Below are 19009 nucleotides of genomic sequence, written 5' to 3' on the forward strand. Positions count from 1 at the left end.
TACATTTCGAACCTCATTCAGATGAGTAGCAACCAGTCAGATCTCATGCGGTTGTTCCTAAGACCGGAGTCTCAGTGCTTCTCAGCAGATAAGATGAAACCCTACAATGCCCTTCTTGTGAATGTACCACCTCATGGTCACCTTGTCTGTCACGATCTGGACTGACCTTGAAGGGATGGCAGGAAGTCTCCGACAGCCAGCCAAATCGCCCATAGGTCCAGCAATCTGATGTCAAATATCGGCTCTTCCAGAGATCAGAGGCCTCAGATCTCTCCAGATGAGCTATCCACCCAATGGTGGAGGAATCCGTGAGGACCTTCACCAGTTGGTGGCGGCTGGAAGGTCCTCCCTTGCACCAGGGTACTTTCCACACTCCACCACATCAAATCTGTTGTAGAATTCCCTAACAATTCGACAAAACACTGTAGATCTGCACTATGTTGGGACCATTGCTTGTGGCGGTGCAACAGGAGGGCCACCACATTCCAACATGCATGAGTGACTAGCAGGAAGCAGGATGATAGCAGACCTACCAGGCACAAGACCATCAGTGGAACTTGTGCTCCATTGTGAAACATCTGATTCATAGCCTGAATATTTTGTATCCTCTTAGGAGGTGGAAAGGCCTATTTCGATTAGTGTCCAGTACAGCGTTTATAAACCGGATGAGCTGAGAAGGCACCAGGTGAGATATAGGCTCACTACTGGAAAATCCCACCACCATCCCGCTACCACCTCCAACGCCTCTGATTTGATGAGCCAGTCATTCAGGTAAGGATACACAGAGTTCAGTGTGTCTGAGAAGGGCAGCAACCACTGCCATAACTATTGTGAAATCAAGTACACAAAAGGAGAAGGGAGGAATGCTTACAATAAAGTCTAATCATTGGCAATCGCACTGAGCAGCATTCCAATCCATCGTTATTTTCTCCATCATGCCACCTCAGTTTGGATCCAGCCATATGTAAATCAGTCTTGATTCTGCTCTAATAATTCTCACCCAAACTGCAAGCCATGTCCTCCCTGAACTGGAATACAAGCTACTCAAAACCAGTTTTGACCTGATCGGGCTGGTCAGTCTAATGTAGCTTGATTTCAGTGACATAGTGAGCACAGGACTCACGCCCAGGCATACCTCTGCCACTTACATTTGGGCCCCTGTACACTCCAAGGTTTATTCTCCCTTAAAAATCCAGGTCAGGTAACGTTCAAGCACTGGTAAAGTTGCACTAAATCTCTTTTTTTTTTTTTAAACCCCGAGTTCCTTATGCCTCTAGCTCCTTTGCTTACTAACTTAATCAGCAAGAACCTCCTAGATTCTTGGTTAGAGCTACAACTAGCAGTGATTTGTAACAAACGTTTACGAAAGTTCCCACAAACCTGTCCTCCGATCAACCAGATTGATATTTCTCAAAATCCTTCTGGAAAGAGGTTACTTACCCAGCTTAGTGACTGGATTTTTGATACAGCTATAATCAACCATTTAAAAATTGGGTTCCAACAGGGTGCAATTTCAATCGGCCAGTCATTCAGGCTGAACTTGGTCATAATGAAATATGTCCAACTTTTGTTTAGGATGCGACAGAGACTACTGGAGACTTTCAAATGATAGCAGCATCGTTCAAGAATAGGTTTTGGTACTTATTCTATTTAGCTTGTTTATTAATGGGCTCGTTTAATATTTAACTACCACTGACGTCCGAAATTTTGGGAATAAATCCATTAAAATATTGCTGATGATCCAGCACTTCTTTCCAGCATGCCAATGGGGGAGCACCATTTGCTCAGGAGTTTCTCTTATTTGTCACTATCATGGCTTTGAGTCTAAAAGAGGGTTTCTGTATTTTTTCGCATCCATTTTTCGGATGCTTTCTTCAGCACTCGCTCCCTAGTGCTGCTGCACCACTCACTGCCTAAGTATAACATAGCAGCCATTTCGGTTGCGAATTCTATGCAATCTATTATTGTTATACCACTCCAAGATGGCTACGGTGTTTATAATCAGCTAGCTGTACTGCTGACCAAGGGAGGACAAACGCACCTGAAAAATTAGTATTTCTGTATCAATCCTTTGGTTGCTTTTGTCTGTGCATCTCCCTGGTTCACATAAAACCATTAGCAAAAATAATAGCACTGACTATAGGCTTCATGCCTACTGGCTTTGACAATGCTTGTTTGCACGAAGAATACAAAAATAATGTAAAGTCAGAAAGGTCGGACAAACCGATACAGTTTTGGAGAGTAGGAAAATATATTGTTCGGGGCAAAGGGTGATTTAATTTGTTGTGTAGCTTAATTTGTGGCTTGATCTTGGCGGAGTCTTAAGAAACTCAGCGTGTCACGATGTTCTGCTTCATTCCTACTGGGGTGAAGCCAGTATAGTGATTTCACTACAGTCAAGCCTTGGTTGAAGTAGAGTCCTCAAGAAGCATAGTCACCCAGAATCAAAACCTTTGCCACTCTTAAAAATTCTTCCATCCTGCTTCCTGGGCGATTAGGAGAGTTAAGAATCAATTCCATTTCCCAAAACCGGCACTGCTCTCTATTAGCTTTAACTTGGCGGTAAACAGTAACAGCTTAAGTCTTGCTAATTCCCTCTTAACATCATGGAGCACCACTACTTGGTCTATAGTTTGTCTCATGGGAAACATGAGAAAGCAAATCTCCCAGTAGAAATCTTTTCTTCCTTTGTGCAGTTGTCACAATGATTTGCATGCTTTTTAGGTCTCTCCTAGCGTTGCAGCGCGCATGCGCTGCTCGCTCTGCGAGACATATTGTGGACGAGGAGATTTCAGAAGGGGACGCCCCGCCCCTCATTTTCATTGACTGGCGTCATTGTTTATATAAAACGGAGGCTTTTTGGCTTCCGCCCATTCCCCTTTTCGTCTGGCCCATCCGGACTGGATCGTCTGCTTTTCGGCTGCCGTGAAGCAATTTCTTATCTTTAGGAGGCATGTAGCAAGGCCGGACTGGCCATGGCGGGCACAGGCGTTTCCCCGGTGGGCCGCTAGTGTGGGGGCCGGTTTTGGGCCTCTGGGGGGCCGTTTTTGTTACCAGGGATCAGCAATATCGGCCCCCTGTAACAAAATCGGCCGAAACTATGGGGGGGTGGGGGGAAACACCAGCCTCTGCCATACCTTAGTGTATACATTGATCTACTTTAGGTTTTCTATAGCACGAACTAAGCCAATAGGTTAGCAGCCATTGGGCACAATATACACATTACGTCTACACATTGCGAAGCACAATGGCTATTTTACTTTAAAGCAATTGTATGTTTAACGCAAACTTTCTAATGTCTTTCTCTTAGCAAGGTCAGATGCTACTCTGTATTTTCCAGTTACTAATTCGCAGTTGTATATTGTTTGTTACCCTGGACACATCTTGCTCTGCGCTCTAATGCCCATGGGCCAAGTCCGCGCTTTAGAAAACCACGACTAAACAAATACAATAAAGAGCAGAGCATCACCAGTGCCTTGTTGTTCTGTTGGAGGCGCCTGCATGTGAGGTGGTGTCAGACATCCAACAATGGCTTGGAGGTTTGTAATCAGCCCCTATCCACGGGGAGGATAGGGGGACATTGTCCTGATGGTGAGAGAGGTGGGTCCTCCCCCAGGGGTCGGTGGAAGAAACAACTCTTGCTGCTGAGACGCCCCCTCCTTGTGGGTTGTGAAGAGCCCCCTTCCTGGTTCAGAGGGCTCGGCATGCACCCCCGACAAGCAGCTGTGAGCAGTAGGCCAGGTGAATGGATCCGCACCCCAGGAGCCCGGGGGATCAGTGAACTCCCATCCCTTCCGTACGCACCCCCAAACTTTCCATATTACTTAAGTATCCAAAAGGGAAGCACACGCAGCCTGTATTCCACCTTAAAAGCCTTATGCTAACAGCTGTAGCCAAGAGTCCCGACCCCCACGAAGGCCACCAGGCAGGGGGCGAGGCCTGCATGGAATTCTGTTCTCAGGCAACATCCAGCCGGATCCAGTGCAGGTACTGCTCTGAGTGTAAAACCTGCGGCTGCTGCAGATCGACGCATATAAATTTCCCCTACTTCCACAGACAGAGTAAATCCACAGTTGTACGCACATACACTCATCATACGCTAGGGCCCATCACACTAACATTCATTCAATTACTCTATCCACACTGAATATACGAGGGAAAACTTCAACCAATCTGCATCTAAAACGAGGTCAATGCGACCATAAAGATATTGTCCTGAGTCATGATTTTAAACATAAGGAAATACATTTGAGACTCAATAAATGACAAAGAAATAACCACCCGACACTGGAATTCAAACAAAGGATTGTTTATCTAAATTAGTTCAAAGGGAAATCATTCATTAGCAAAATCATCATTCTCATAGTTACCTATTCTAGCTAAATGGGTCAGGACAGGTCTCTCAGTAAAGTCTCCCGAGTCGCCGTCCTCTCGATCAGCATCGATCCTCATGAGCATAGGTTCAGGAAGAAGTGGCCTCAAATGCTACAGACCCTCTCTAGTCTAGTAAAAGCGTAAACACAAAACAAATAGCACTTTTGTAACACTTATTTTATTAATTTGCTCACCAATTTAATTCACATATTAATAAAGCAACATTTATGCATTCCCGCGTATAATTTTTCTCTCATTAGTAATGTTGGTTAGTCAAGACTTCTAACAAAGTTAATAATTAATGATTATAAATTAGTAATTTTAATCATGACAAACATAAACTGGAGTTTAAATCTCAATAAATTTTCAATAGAAAACCCTGCTCCAGCACGGCACTAGCCAATCTTGGTGCCGGCGCCCCATTGCATCCAGTATCACCTCCCAGCAGAGCTCGCAGCACTACAGCACACCCTGGTGCACTTCAGAACACTGCAGTGCACCCAGCACACCCTACTGCGCTCCAGCACACCGTAGTGCACTCCAGCATACTGCAGTGAACACAGCAGACCCTATAGCGCTCCAGCTCACCCTAGTGCACCCAGCACACCCTAGTGCGCTCCAGCGCCTCTCTGCCCCATCTTCTTCTGTTATCCTCTTTTCTTTCATCATCCGTTCTCTCTCAGCTGAACTGTCCTCACTTTCTTTTGTCCCTCTTTACTCTCACTATTTCAACCTCCTGTCTTTCTGTCTCTGCATATATCTTTCTCACCATAACTGTTCTCTAATTTTCACACTCTCTAGTAGTGCTATTGCCTGTGAACTCGAAGTCTACGTTCAGTAGCACAACGCTGCTTCTAGCACGATCATTCATTGTCAGCTGTCAAATTCTGCTTGGTCTGTATATGTTTGCATATATTTTCATCTTTAAATTAAGTTCAACCATATGTGAATGTTTGCTCAATACTCCAATGTGTAATACAACTAAAGGACATAAACCTATTTTGGCTTGTATTTTTGTCAACTTTCTATTTTATAACTGCGCAACCACCTCAGACGGGTCAGCAAAAATGACCTTTTGTCCAGAATTTTGACACTTTCTCCTGAATTTCTGTCCTGAATTGTGACCGTTCGTCACTGTGCAGAATTCACCTTCTAGCCGGGTGTTCACCTTACCCCCAGCACCTCCCGATGCAGCACTGTGCACCCTAGTGTAGCCCATAGCACCCCCCCAGCAGAGCTCAGTGTATCCCAGCGCAACCAAGTGCAGCCCGCAGTACCTCACAGTGGAGCTCAGTATACCCCAGCTCTCCCTAGTGCAGCCCGAAGCATCCCCCAGTGGAGCTCAATGTACCCCAGCGCACCCTAATGTAGCCCATAGCCCCCCCTTAGAGGAACAGCGTACCCCAGCACACCCTAGTGTAGCCCATAGCAGAGCTCAGTGTATCCCAGCGTACCCTTGTACAGCCTCTAGCACCCCAGCGGAGCTCAGTGTACCCCAGCACACCCTAGTGCAGCCCATAGCATCCCCCAGCAGAGCTCAGCGCACCCTAGTGTAGCCCATAGCATCCCCCAGCAGAGCTCAGTATTCCCAGTGCACCCTAGTGCAGCCCATGGCCCCTCCCGCAGCAATAGATTTCGCAGTTACAAAAAATGTAGCTATTGCCATTTTACATTAGAATGCATTTTATTTATGTCTTACAAAGAAAAAACTAAACAAAATAACAATGTCATTTACAATGCCAATAGCTCAAAATAACATCATTGCGAGACCTATTGCATTGCAAATGCTTGTTCTTCTGGGTGGGAACTATGGATGGGCCCACATTTACTCTCACTGACGGGTGCTTAGGTAACTGCAGCTTGTAATTCCAATGGATTTTCAAAAGTGACTACATCAGAAGGTAAGTAGAGAAGGTTCTAAATAAAATCCACGGGTATGCCGGAGGTCGCTTAATCTTTGTGAGTTAAAACGTGGTTTCTTCCTGAGGACATTTTTGTTCTCAATCATGTGCGGCTCTGATAGCAAAAGTCTTCCATGTGTTTCCATTCTTTCATTTCACCCACTGTTCCTCCAGTTTAGTAGGTCATTTATGCAGCAATTATTTTACTACTTTTTTCAATAACGTTGCCATAATATTCGCCTTGCCATAATATTCGCCTTGGAGGGTGACAGCATTGAGGTTTGTGGAGAAAGTGCTCAATAACAAGAACTCTGAACTTCAATGCCTGTAGCTACCACCAATTGTAGTGTGGGGCCCATTTTTCGCAATTTGTTTGTACTTTACTGATTTGACAATTTTCTTTGTCTAGCAGTACTGCTCACCATTTTCCCCTCTATTCAGAAAGTATTTCTTTGGTATTAAGTACTTATGAATCTGTTGCTTTTTCTCCTAGGTGGTCTAGCTTTTTGCTTTGCAAGTGGCTGCCTTCTTCCTTTACAGAATGCTCTGCCTTGCTAGGGATCATCCAGTGGCGGCGGCTCCTAAGGCGGAGGAGCATCTCCCCACAGTTTATTCCAGCAATATAAAAAATAAAATGATAACTCAGTAACTTTTATTTTTTGCTTTTTGTGAGGCAGCTTTGCAACTCCGAGGCGGGCAGAGTTTACAGAGCAGCCGAGGAGTGGTTTGCCCCCACTTCCAAGTGTGCAATGACTGTTTGGTCGGCCCTCTCGGGCTTCCCAAACCAGTCATGTGCACTTTCCCTCTTCTCCACTCAGGCTGCATTACAGCCTGGGTGGAGAACATGCCCAGGACCTCATGCCCCGTCTGAGCAAGCCACAATGCTCAGTCAAATCACAACGCTGCATTGCAGCTTTGTGATTGGCTCAGGGGAGCCTAAGTGCTTCCAGGCTGCTTCCTGCCGGCAGGAGGAGAGACGTGACCAGGAGGAGCGGCAAGGACGACGCGGCAACCAGGTAAGTTTAAGTATTTTTTCATTTAACCTGCAGCCCTGACCGCAACCCCCTTGCCACTATCGGTGCCAGCTGCCACTGGCATCATTTACTTATAAAAAAAAGTCTTAACCTATTTTTCTTATTTCCCATTCAGTCTTAGGGGACAACCACCTTCTTTCTTGTCCTAATTTCATCTCCAGTGTCGTATGTAATGGTGATATTCTTATTAGACAAGCACTGGCAAAGCCAAAAGGTCAGGTTTAAGATTAAAGTGCCTTTTGTGTAGTTAATGGATTTAGGCACTCAATACATCATCTGTCGCTCATCTTTACACTCCTGTATCCATTCATCCACCCATCCACTGATTCATTCTTGTATTCACTATTTGACACAATATCAATAAAGCACACACAGATTCAACAACATACGCACAATAAATTAAAAGAACACATTCAGGAGAAATAAGTATGGAAAACCCATTTACTACGTGAAAAGTTGTAGATTGTGACATTTACATCAACTTACATTTGGTTATCATGAATTTTAACTCAGAGATGAGGTCCACCTCCTACTTCCATATCTTCAGTTGCTGTGCCAGTTGATCCCGGCTTATGACCTCCTTTTTGAGGTTGTGATATAAGGAGATGGCCCTCTTAGACATGCTTTCAGTCCTCGCATATAGTACGAACAAGGATGAAACAAAGAATGTTTAACTTTGGTGCAAATCTTTTATATAGAATGTATAGTTTTTTTATTCATACCCTCGTGGTACAAACAGCTGTATCTTGTGGCAAAGCACAATCATTTGCTTCTGACATCTGCATTTTTAATTGTAGGGTCACTTTTCAAGGATGCACACACATTTACATGTAACCACCTCTTCAGAGTTAATATAAAAACATACCTTTAATATTTTATTCGCTCATAAAAATGCACGTCTAGAACTGATGTACCACCAAAAAGAGAGACAAAGACATAGGAAGAGCCACTTGAATTGATCTTTGTACAAGTGTCTATATTAAATAATAAAGTGTATATGCTTCCAGGGATTGCACAATTCTATATTTGTGAGGGGTATTCCTGTATTTTCCAATATATTAAAAGAAAATGTTAACAGGCTAGCAACGTAAACAGCAACCCAAAAAGGTAAATATTTATCACTTGCTTTTGGAATTTCTTTTTATCTTGGCATCTGTTGTTGGGTCACAAAAATGAGAAGGCAAACATTGGCATCGACTATTGTGAAGAATGCTCAGAATCGCTGACAGTCCATATTCAATAAAGGCATCCATTGCTAGAACATTTTCTAACCACAATAAATACGTCGACCGTTTCATTGTTTCTGTGGCTCAGTTAAGACCTCTTGTACCAACAATGGAGTCACATGGCATAGATTATGAAACACACTAGACACCAATTGCCCAACAGTGCTCCAGCAGGTTAGAAAATAGGTCAACTCTGAAAGCCCTTGAAAAAATACCGCATTTTATATAAACTCTCGTCTTTAATAACCACATTTCGTTTTCTTTATTCTTTTTTTTGCATACTGACATTTAATAAACCTCCCAAAATTCATTTCAAACATTCTGCATTTCTTTGCCAATTTTATAACTGAGAATTTTGTTCCAGTCGATCTTGGTGCGGGTAACTGGCAGCTGTCGACGTAAGGCTTTGAAAGTGGTGTCGGACATGGTCTGGTAGTTTTCACTGATGGCAGTCTGGAAGAGAGGTTGCACATTTTTTTTTTTTTTACAAATCGTCAATAAAGGACAATTTTACAAAAGAAACTGAAAATTACAAAATGATTACTTTGAGTACGGGATCTCGGGCACTTTTTGAGTTTTCTGTTTTTCAAAGAATATGCAATAATAAGTTACTTGTAATCTTAGCCTTTCATCACGGTTAATAACAATCTATGAACACTAGATATCTTGAAAGGATTTTAAAAAGGTTCAGAACTATTAACATCTTTTAAAAAAATTACCTAAAACGGAAACATGAAAGAAACAGGTCAAATAAGTAGAAGGAACCCAGCAGAGACACTATGAATAGGTCTGGCCTACACATGTTTGTATGTATGTATGTATGTATGGTACTATTTTAAAATGAAAAGTAAATGTAGGGAATATGAGACATTGTTAGCCAATAGCTTGCAAGACAACTGGCACTGTGCCCTTTATCCTATCATGTCTCACAGGTAACAGTTAAGTCAGGTCAGTTTTACAGACCTTAGGAATCCTGGGTGAAGTATTCGTTGAGAGCTGTGATGTCTGTCTGGGAAGGTGGGAGGTTTGCTTAGGACTTGATGAGGATTCCCCTGAAAGAGAACTAGGATTACAGGCAAGCAACTTTTCCTTCTCTTCCAGGTGATCCTCATCAACGGTCATAAGCACTAAATAGAATAAATAGCAAGCCCATCCCACAACAAGCGGACCTGAAATAACAGCTCTAACAACTACATAGAAGATTCCGCAAAGAAGGCTTTCCTCCTTCAGTATCCGTTTTAAAATCTGAATCTAGACAATATCTAGTGAATGTATGTACAGTTCTCCAAGTAGCAGCTTTGCATATTTCTGAAATAGGTAGATTTCTCAAAAGAGCTGCAATTGCGGTCTTTCCCCTTGTAGAATATACCTTGGGTCTACTAGGTAAGGCTTTTTTGGCTAGTTGATATAAGGGGAGTATACATGAAACTATCCAACTAGAGACCGTCTGTTTAGATGAAGCTAAACCTGTTCTCACTGGCCCATAATTAATAAAGATGTGATCCGACCTCCTAATTTGTTTGGTTTTATCTAGGTAGATCTCTTTTTACATCAAGAGTGTAAGGACCGTTCAGCCAGATTAGATAGATTAGAACAAAGGAGGAAATGAGATGTTTTGATTAATGTGTAAGTCTTAAACTACCGTTGGAAGGAAGCTGTGATGAGTTCTCATCACCAGTCTATTGTTATGAAAAACTGTGTATGGTTCTTTAAAACATAAAACCTGAATTTTACTAACCTTGTGTGCTGAAGTGATGGCCTCGGGAAAAGCCGCTGTCCATGAGAAATGTTGAAAAGAAGCTTTATTGATAAATTTAGAAAGAACAATATTAAGTTCCTGCAGAGGGGATGGTAGTCTAATCGGAGGGAACACCACCTTTACTTTAAGGCCTTCCAAAAAAATCTTTCATCACTGGAATTTTAAATAAAGATATATATGTGAACTGGATTTTCTGTATGCTGTAATGGCCGCAAGATGCACCTTAATGGAGGAAAATTGTAGGTCTGATTTAGTTAAAATAAAGACAAGGTATAATCACATCTTCTAGGCACAGGATTGGATTGGGATTGTTTTGAATGTACCATAAATAAAACTTCTTCCATTTAAAAGCATATGATTTCAAATTCAAACAGGCTGATCACCCCGGGGGGTATCCAGGTGCTGCTGTGGAGGACTTACCCAAACAGCCAGGTCTTGAGTCCTCTTCTGAAATGGGCAAGAGAGGGGCAAGTCTGAAGGCTGATAGGGAGGTAGTTCCAGGACTTGGCAGCAAGGTGGAGAAAGAGCGGCCTCCGCAGCTGTTTCGCTGGATGTGGGGGACATGAGCGAGTGAGAAGGAGGCAGAGCAGAGTTGTCTGGTGGAAGGTCAGGCAGTGGTTGATGTAGGCTGATCCGGAGTTGTGGAGGGCCTTGCAAGCATGGGTGAGCAGTTTAAAGTGGCATCTCTTCTTGACGGGGAGCCAGTGAAGGTTTCTTAGATTGGGGGATGATGCTGAGTCGTCTTGGGTGATCTAGGATGAGTCGGCTTCTACACTTTGGAAAGTCTGTAGTCAATTGAGGCAACGGCTAATGATTCCAGTGTAGTGTGTGTTTCTGGAGTGTAGCTGGCTTGTGACGAGGAGCAGCATCACTGTTCTTCTGGTGCTGGTTGGGATCCACCTGAAGATCTTGCGGAGCATTCAGAGGATGTGGAAGCTGGTGGAGGCTACTGTGTTTACCTGGTGTTTCATGGAGAGCTCGCTCTCCAGGATGATGCCCAGATTGTGGTTGTTGCGGCGTTGGCAAGGGTCCAAGTGTGGAGGGCCACCAAGATTCGTACCACGGGGAGGGCTTTCTTCCAAAGAGGAGGGGTTTCTTCCAAAGATGAGGGGTTTCTTCCAAAGATGAGCAATCCGTCTTGTCCGTGTTAAGTTTCAGGCAGCAGGTCCTCATCCAGTTGGCAAGTTAGTCATAGCATTCTGGAAATTGGCTCTAGGGTGGCAGTGTCTTCGGTGAGGGAGAAGAGTTGTGTGTCGTCAGTGTATAAGATGATGTTGAGTCTGTCGCTGCGGACGATGTGGGCCAGTGGTGTCATGTAGATTTGACGAGGGTGGGGCTGAGTGAGGACCCTTGGGTGACACCGCAGATAAGGTTCTTTGGTTCGGCGGCGTAGGGTGGTAGGCGGATTCTCTGTATGTGCCCTGTGAGGAACGAGGCGATCAACTTTAGGACATTGCCACGGATACCAATGTGGTGTAGTCTGTGGGTGAGGATGTGGTGGGACACTGTTGAAGGCTGCTGAAAGGTCTAGTAGGATCAGGGCTGCAGATTCACAGAGATTGATGATGGTTCTGATTTCATCCGCTACAGCAATGAGGGCAGTTTTGGTGCTGTGATTGGAGTGGAAACTGGATTGGGAGGTGTCGAGCATGCTGTTTTTTTAAAAGTGGTCTGTGAGCTGGCAATTGGTGGCTTTCTCCAGGACCTTGGCCGGGGAGGAGCAAGATAAGGGGGGGGGGGGGGGGGGGGGTAGTTCTCGAGCTTGCTGGAGTCTGCTGTGGGTTTCACGTCTGTTTTTTCAGGTTTCTGGCAAGGTGACTGTAGGAAAGTAGGATCTGCACTTATGTTGCCCCCACTTTTTTCTGATGTTAACACTGGTTTCTGGCTATCGTCTGGCTGGGTCTCTGCTAATCAGGGCCCCAGTCTCTCTGTTCTCTCTAAACAACTTGGAGTGCATATTAGATGCACTAGTGATTGGATACTGTGGTGCCTTATGAGCCCCTAGTATATGGTACCAAGGGCATAGGTACTTTACAGGCCTACCAGGGGCTGAAGCATGTATTATGCCACTCCTGGGAAGCAGACTAAATCGGACACCAGAGGCCTGCTACTGCAGCCTGGGTGAGGTAGTGTTAGCACTCCTCACTGAGGTATAGGTTCCTATATCTCACCATACACACACATATACACCTATCAGTCACCCCAAGGCAGGCCCTATCAATCCTGAGGGCAGGGTGCTTGGTTTGCAGCTGGCACAGTCTATTCCCTGTGGCTGTTTGTGGATGCGGTTAAACCAGGGGTACTCACAAACTTTCTCTCGGGGGCCAAATTTACAGTGTGGTTTGTGGCCGAGGGCCGCACCGGTGGGGGCAGGGGCAGTGGGCGGGGATAGAGCAAAAAAAAAAAAAACTGTGACCATGAGGTTGAAAACAGGCCCCTGCAGCAGACGCCTTCGTCCACTGAGCCACCAGACCCGGCATTCACACATATCTATCTATCTATGTAGCTCTGTCTCCCTCCCTCCCTCTATCACTCTCCCTCAATCACTCTCCCTCAATCACTCTCCCTCTCTCTGTCTCCCTCTCTCTCTATCTATTTCTCTCTCTCTCTCCCTCACTCTGTCTCCATCCCTCTCTGTGTCAGTCCCTCCCTCCATCCCTCCCTCTCCATCCCTCTTGTCTCCCTCCCTCTATCTCCCTCCCTCTATCTCCATCCCTCTTGTCTCCCTCCCTCTATCTCCCTCCCTCTATCTCCCTCCCTCTATCTCCCTCCCTCTATCTCCCTCCCTCTATCTCCCTCCCTCCCTCTGTGTCTCCCTCCCTCTATCTCCCTCCCTCTGTCTCCCTCCCTCTGTGTCTCCCTCCTTCCCTCTCTCTCCCCCCCTCTCTGTCTCCCTCCCTCTCTGTCTCCCTCCATCTCCCTCTCTCTCCTTCCCTCTCTCTCGCCCTGTCTCCCTCCCTCTCACTATCTCTCTCCCTCTCAATCAGTTTGTCTCCCTTTCTCTCTGTCTCCCTCCCTGTTTCCCTCCCTCTCCATCTGTTCTCCCTCTGTCCCCCTCCCTCCCTCTATCTCCCTCCCTCTATCTCCCTCCCTCTATCTCCCTCCCTCCCTCTGTGTCTCCCTCCCTCTATCTCCCTCCCTCTGTCTCCCTCCCTCTGTGTCTCCCTCCTTCCCTCTCTCTCCCCCCCTCTCTGTCTCCCTCCCTCTCTGTCTCCCTCCATCTCCCTCTCTCTCCTTCCCTCTCTCTCGCCCTGTCTCCCTCCCTCTCACTATCTCTCTCCCTCTCAATCAGTTTGTCTCCCTTTCTCTCTGTCTCCCTCCCTGTTTCCCTCCCTCTCCATCTGTTCTCCCTCTGTCCCCCTCCCTCCCTCTGTCTCCCTCCCTCAACGTGTCTGTCTCTCTCTCGCTGTCTCTACCTCCCTGTCTCCTGCTCTGTCTTCCCCCTTTCCCTCTCTCTGTCGCACTGTCTTCCTCCCACTTTAAACTCACCTGCTGCTCTCACTAGCTGCTGCCCGCCTCCCCCCCCACCCCGCTAGAGTAAGCCTAGAATATAGAACTTATAATATGGTACGGTTGCCTAGAGATGTTTAGAACACTGAATGATGTGCAGAGGATATTCAAATAGGAGAGAAGCTGTTACTCTTGATGCTGTTGGATGAGGTTTCTGCATTTGCTTGTACCTAATAAAACCTCAATGAACTACTTCTGATCTTCGTGTACTTAATGAAAAGGCTACACCTCCACATTTTGGCGACGATTACCTACGCAAATCAAGAAGAAATCTCAACAGAGCACATTTTGAAAGCTTTGACTCTTCTGAAATATTCCTGTAACAAGAGAGCTTGATGCTACAAACAACGGTAGGATCTTCCATGTTACCTTTTAAGACCGTCAGCTGCTAGCGGCATAGGTAATTCAAGGCCTCTGCATACGCGTCTTGCCTGACCTTAAAGGCCTGTGCCTGATGCCCTTGGCCTAGTTACTACCACGCACAAGGAAAAGGCCTGAAACCATTATGATGTAATCAAGTTCCAGGAAGAGTTCACTCACCATTATGATGTAATTATATTCCTGGAAGAGTTGTCTCACATGCATTGCCTGACCTGTGAGGCTTTTGCCCGACGCTTTGGGCCTACATAATTATTCTCGCTACTTTTTGTTAGAGATAAGTGTAACCTCATCGCGCAACAAAATTTACATTGACAAGGAAACTCCGCATCATAACAATAGTGACTGTGGATATATATATATATATATGTATTTATTCATGTATTTTGAGAAATTCATCAACACCATATAAATTTATCTAAATTACAGAATTTTGTATTTAAGATATAGAAGACCAGATAATTTAAAATATATATAATCTTGAAATCCTTCGCATCCAATATGCAAAACGTCACAACTTCTCCATTTTTCTTGACGTCACCAGAAGATCCTCCAATTCCATGGCAGAAGTGGAAGAAGGTTTTCAGTCACTATGCTAGAGTTTGTGGCACTTCCTTAAGTGCAGAAAGGAAAACTTCCTTACTCATGCATTGTCTAGGTTCGGAAGGACAGGAGGTTTTCGAACATCTTCCAGAACTGTCAGATCAAGAAAGAAATTCTTTAAATGAATATGAGATATGTATGCGTTGTAAAGGTAGTATGCGATGTAATGGAATGCGTTGTAAAGGTAGTTTTTAAAAATGCGTTGTAGTGTCATGCTATGTAATGGAATGCATTGTAATGGATGTTGCGTTGTAAAAAATGCGTTGTAAGTGTAGTGCGTTGTAAAAGTTGCGTTGTAAATGTTGTTTCCCCATTGACTTGTATTCTAGATGGCCAGAATTTAAAATTGTTAATTCTATTGAATCTGGTATTGTAATTACATTTTTAAGTGAACTATTTGAACATGAAGGGTATCCAAAGACAATCCTGTCAGATAATGGAGTACAATTCATATCTAATAGCATGCAATATTTCCTAAAAGAGAGGGGTATTACACACAAGAGAGCTGCGCTCTATCATCCACAATGTAATGGTGTTGTGGAGAGGTTCATAAAAGTAATTAAAGAAACAATTCGGCAAGCTCGGTCTTGTGGTGACTCTTGGGAACTTGCAATAAAAAAAAAGTAAGGGAATATAGGTTTTCACCTCACTCTTCCACAGGTGTCAGTCCCTTTCGTTTGTTTAAAGGGAGAATAGAAAATGTTTCTTTGCTTCCGTGTTGGGTTAGTGACAAAAGATTTTTGGCAGGTAACAACACTGATCCCATACCTGACTGGAAAGAAAGGGAAAAGAAGAAAATGCTTGAACGTAAATCTCACTATGATGTGAGAAAAGCTGTTCAGAAAACGATTGTACATGTAGGTGATTGGGTAAAGATAAAATCTCCAAGGAAATCTAGTTGTAATTCTAAATTTAGTAAACCTTTTCAAATTATTAAATTATTTGATAACGCCGTTAAAACCAGTGATCACAAAATCTGGAATCTTAGCAGGATTGCTGTTTTGCCTTCCAACATCTCTAAAGAAGGACATGTCACAAGTAAATTTGATGAAGAAATTGTGTCTAACTCTGTTTTACTAAAAGATGTTGTTTGTGATAGACCTAAACGTGTAAAAAAGATTCCTTTTCGTCTACATGATTGTGTACCTTAGTTTTTCTGTATCTTTTATTACTTTGTATTCTTTAATATGTTTATTCGTGGGGAGATGATGTGGTATTCTTAGTATTAGTGTGTTCTTAGTAAGCCTAGAATATAGAACTTAGAATATGGTAAGGTTGCCTAGAGATGTTTAGAACACTGAATGATGTGCAGAGGATATTCAAATAGGAGAGAAGCTGTTACTTTTGATGCTGTTGGATGAGGTTTCTTCATTTGCTTGTACCTAATAAAACCTCAATGAACTACTTCTGATCTTCGTGTACTTAATGAAAAGGCTACACCTCCACACTAGTCCCTCCCTTTCTTTTACTATAAGATAGGTACACCTTGCCATTGCAAGTTAGATAACCCTGGACGACGCTTTACAAGAAGAATCCTGGCCCTTCGACGTTCCACTACCTTTGGAAGATGGAAGAATCTCCCTTGGAGTCAAGGAGTGACTCCCCTGCTTGGCAGGCACCAAAAACTTGAATCAACGGTCACAAACTTTCTCGCTCCCGCCGTAGTCCGAACACCCTGCAGCCCCGGAAGTGGATTTCCTGACTTCTCAACGGCCATTGTGAGTCCCCAGCAGAGCTGAGGCGAGTGGACCCCACGAGTGATGAGGAACAGCAATACCCGGGTACCGTGCACTATTGTCGAGTGCAACCCCTTCACGACGTTCTACAAACTTGTGCTTTGGACCATGTGTGGTCCAAGCCTCCAGCAGGATTTCCCTCGAAAATCAGAGGCTTACCTTGTCCCGAGTGACCGTGGGCTCCTGTGAAGCGAATCCTCATGAGGAGTCTTCGCGATCCCTTGCCGGCTGGCTTGTGGGTCCCCTGAAGACTTCTTCATCGAACCAAAGGGCTCCCCTGGTTGCTCCAGGCCTCCCCTGACTTACCTTCGCTGGGTGAGTCCCTCAGACCTTGCTGGTCTGCACCGCTGACTTTTCTTGAATTCCACAAGACTTGCTGTTGCCAAGGCTTGTTGGCTCCAATCCGGTTGCAGACACCTCAGTAAGCTGCAGACTTTGTGGGACACTCCGAATCCAGCTCCTGGCCGTCGTCGACGCCTCCTGGTGGAAGAGTCAAAATACCCTTGATCACCTGAAATCACCCGACTTTCGTGGGCATCTATCTTCCTGCCACGGGTCACTGGCAAGTGACTGTGAACACTGTCCCTTCTGCTTTCAGGTCATCTTCATCTTGAAGCCAGCCTTGGATTCCACCGGACACTTCTTCAGTCTTTGCAAGCAGCAAATCTTCTTTGGCTTCCATAGAAAACAGCGACGCGACCCGACACCAAAAGACACCTATGCACCCGGCTTCCCTGGGTGAGGTAACTCGTGCACTCCGGTGCCCTAGTGTGTGTTGGCCCTCAAATTACTTACCTTGTAAGTGGCATGCTTGTAGACTTCCTCGAAGTACCCTAAAACTTTAAAAATCCAACCGCGACTTGCTCCATTGTAATCAACAGGGAACCCGCGGCTGTGTTCTCACAATGCACGCGTCTCCCGTGGGTCTTTTACTTACCTGCCTTGGGTGGATTAGTGAAGCCCCAGCGATTCTACAGGCCCTAGGCCTTGTCCCCTTGCAAGTCGACTTTCCTAAATCTCTTTTTTAGTATATGGTCTGGTACGCCCCTAGGGCCCCAGCCATATTTGTGCTTAACTTATTGTGAAACGTTGATATTTGAATGTGTTCCTGACTTCTAATCTCATAAAGAGATTAGTAGAGTGTGTCTAGAAAAAATACATATACATTTGATATATATACGTGTGTGGTGTCCTTTCATTTGGTAATTCAAGAGATTATAAGGTAAAACAAGCTGCTTTACATTCTTCTGAGACTTAGCCTGAAGGCTGCTCTCCACAGCTACCACTAGGATAGCTTTCTTTAAAAGGTTGTCTTAAACCTATCTACCATAACAGTCGAATTGGACTGGTGCAAGGGGGCCACTATAACTAGGCCAACTTCTCACAGTGACTGAGTGGATGCCTGCATTGATGATGTTGAGCAGAGTGCAGATTTCCTACTGTTCCAGGTTGAAGGCATTGTGGGGGCAGGGATCTGTTGGTGCTCCTGAGTGTACGGAGGTAATGATGGTCGTGGTGGTCTCAGTGCTGAGGGGAGGTCCAAGCTGTGTGGGATGTTGTCGGCAGAAGTCTGGTGTCGTGGTCTGCTGTTCGACGTTGCCATAAATGTCTGCTATCTTGTTGTGGAAGTAGTCTGCCAGTATGTCGCAGAGATCTTGGGAGGGTTGGTTTCAGTTTTCGGCAGCAGCTGGGGAGGAGAATTCTCCGACTATGTTGAGTTCTTTAGTGTGGTTGCTGCTGGTCGCATTAGGGAGTCTTTTTGGTTCCTTCGAGAGTGTGGCGGTGAGTTCTGAGGGCAGACTTGAAGATGTGGTCTATGGGGTCTATGGGGTCTCTGCTGGAGCGCCTGCGTGTCGCCAGCCATTTGCATTCTCATTTTTAGGCCTAGAGTACAGGGGTGAACCAGCTGGCGTGTTTGTTGGATTGTCTGGTATTGGGTGATTTGAGGGGGGAGATTCTGTTGGTGCATGCAGTGATCCATTCAGAGAAATTTTGGGTGGCCTGGTTCACGTCGTCGGCCGTGTGGAGGGTGGTGGAGTTGTAGGAAGTAGTTCATTGAGTTTGTGACTTTGTTCCAGCTGCGGTGAGTGAAGGTGGGTGGGGTGGTGGGCTGTGGTGCGCTGGTAATGGTGAAGTGGACGATGCTTTGGTTTGTCAAGGTGAGTTCAGAGATCTGGCTGAACCGGATCCAGTCACTGGAAGTAAAGATAGGATTGGGGGTGAGTTTGGTGCTGTGAGTGGGGCTTGGAACGATTTGAGTCAGTCTGATGTTGTTCCTGCTCTCCAGGAGGATGGCGGAGTTGGTGTTAGTAGGGTCATCGAGGTGGAAGTTGAGGTCTCCTAGGAAGATGTAGTGCTGGGATTTGATTGCTAGGGGGGTAATGATTTCCGAGATGGCGTTACAGAAAGTGGAGCGAAAGGCCCAGGGGTCTGCAAGTGTGGGTTCCTCTGATGGTTGAGCTGGAGTTGCATGGTAGGGGAAAAGGTC

Source organism: Triturus cristatus, chromosome 1_1 (genome assembly GCF_964204655.1).
Source record: "Triturus cristatus chromosome 1_1, aTriCri1.1, whole genome shotgun sequence".
NCBI classification, from domain to species: domain Eukaryota; kingdom Metazoa; phylum Chordata; class Amphibia; order Caudata; family Salamandridae; genus Triturus; species Triturus cristatus.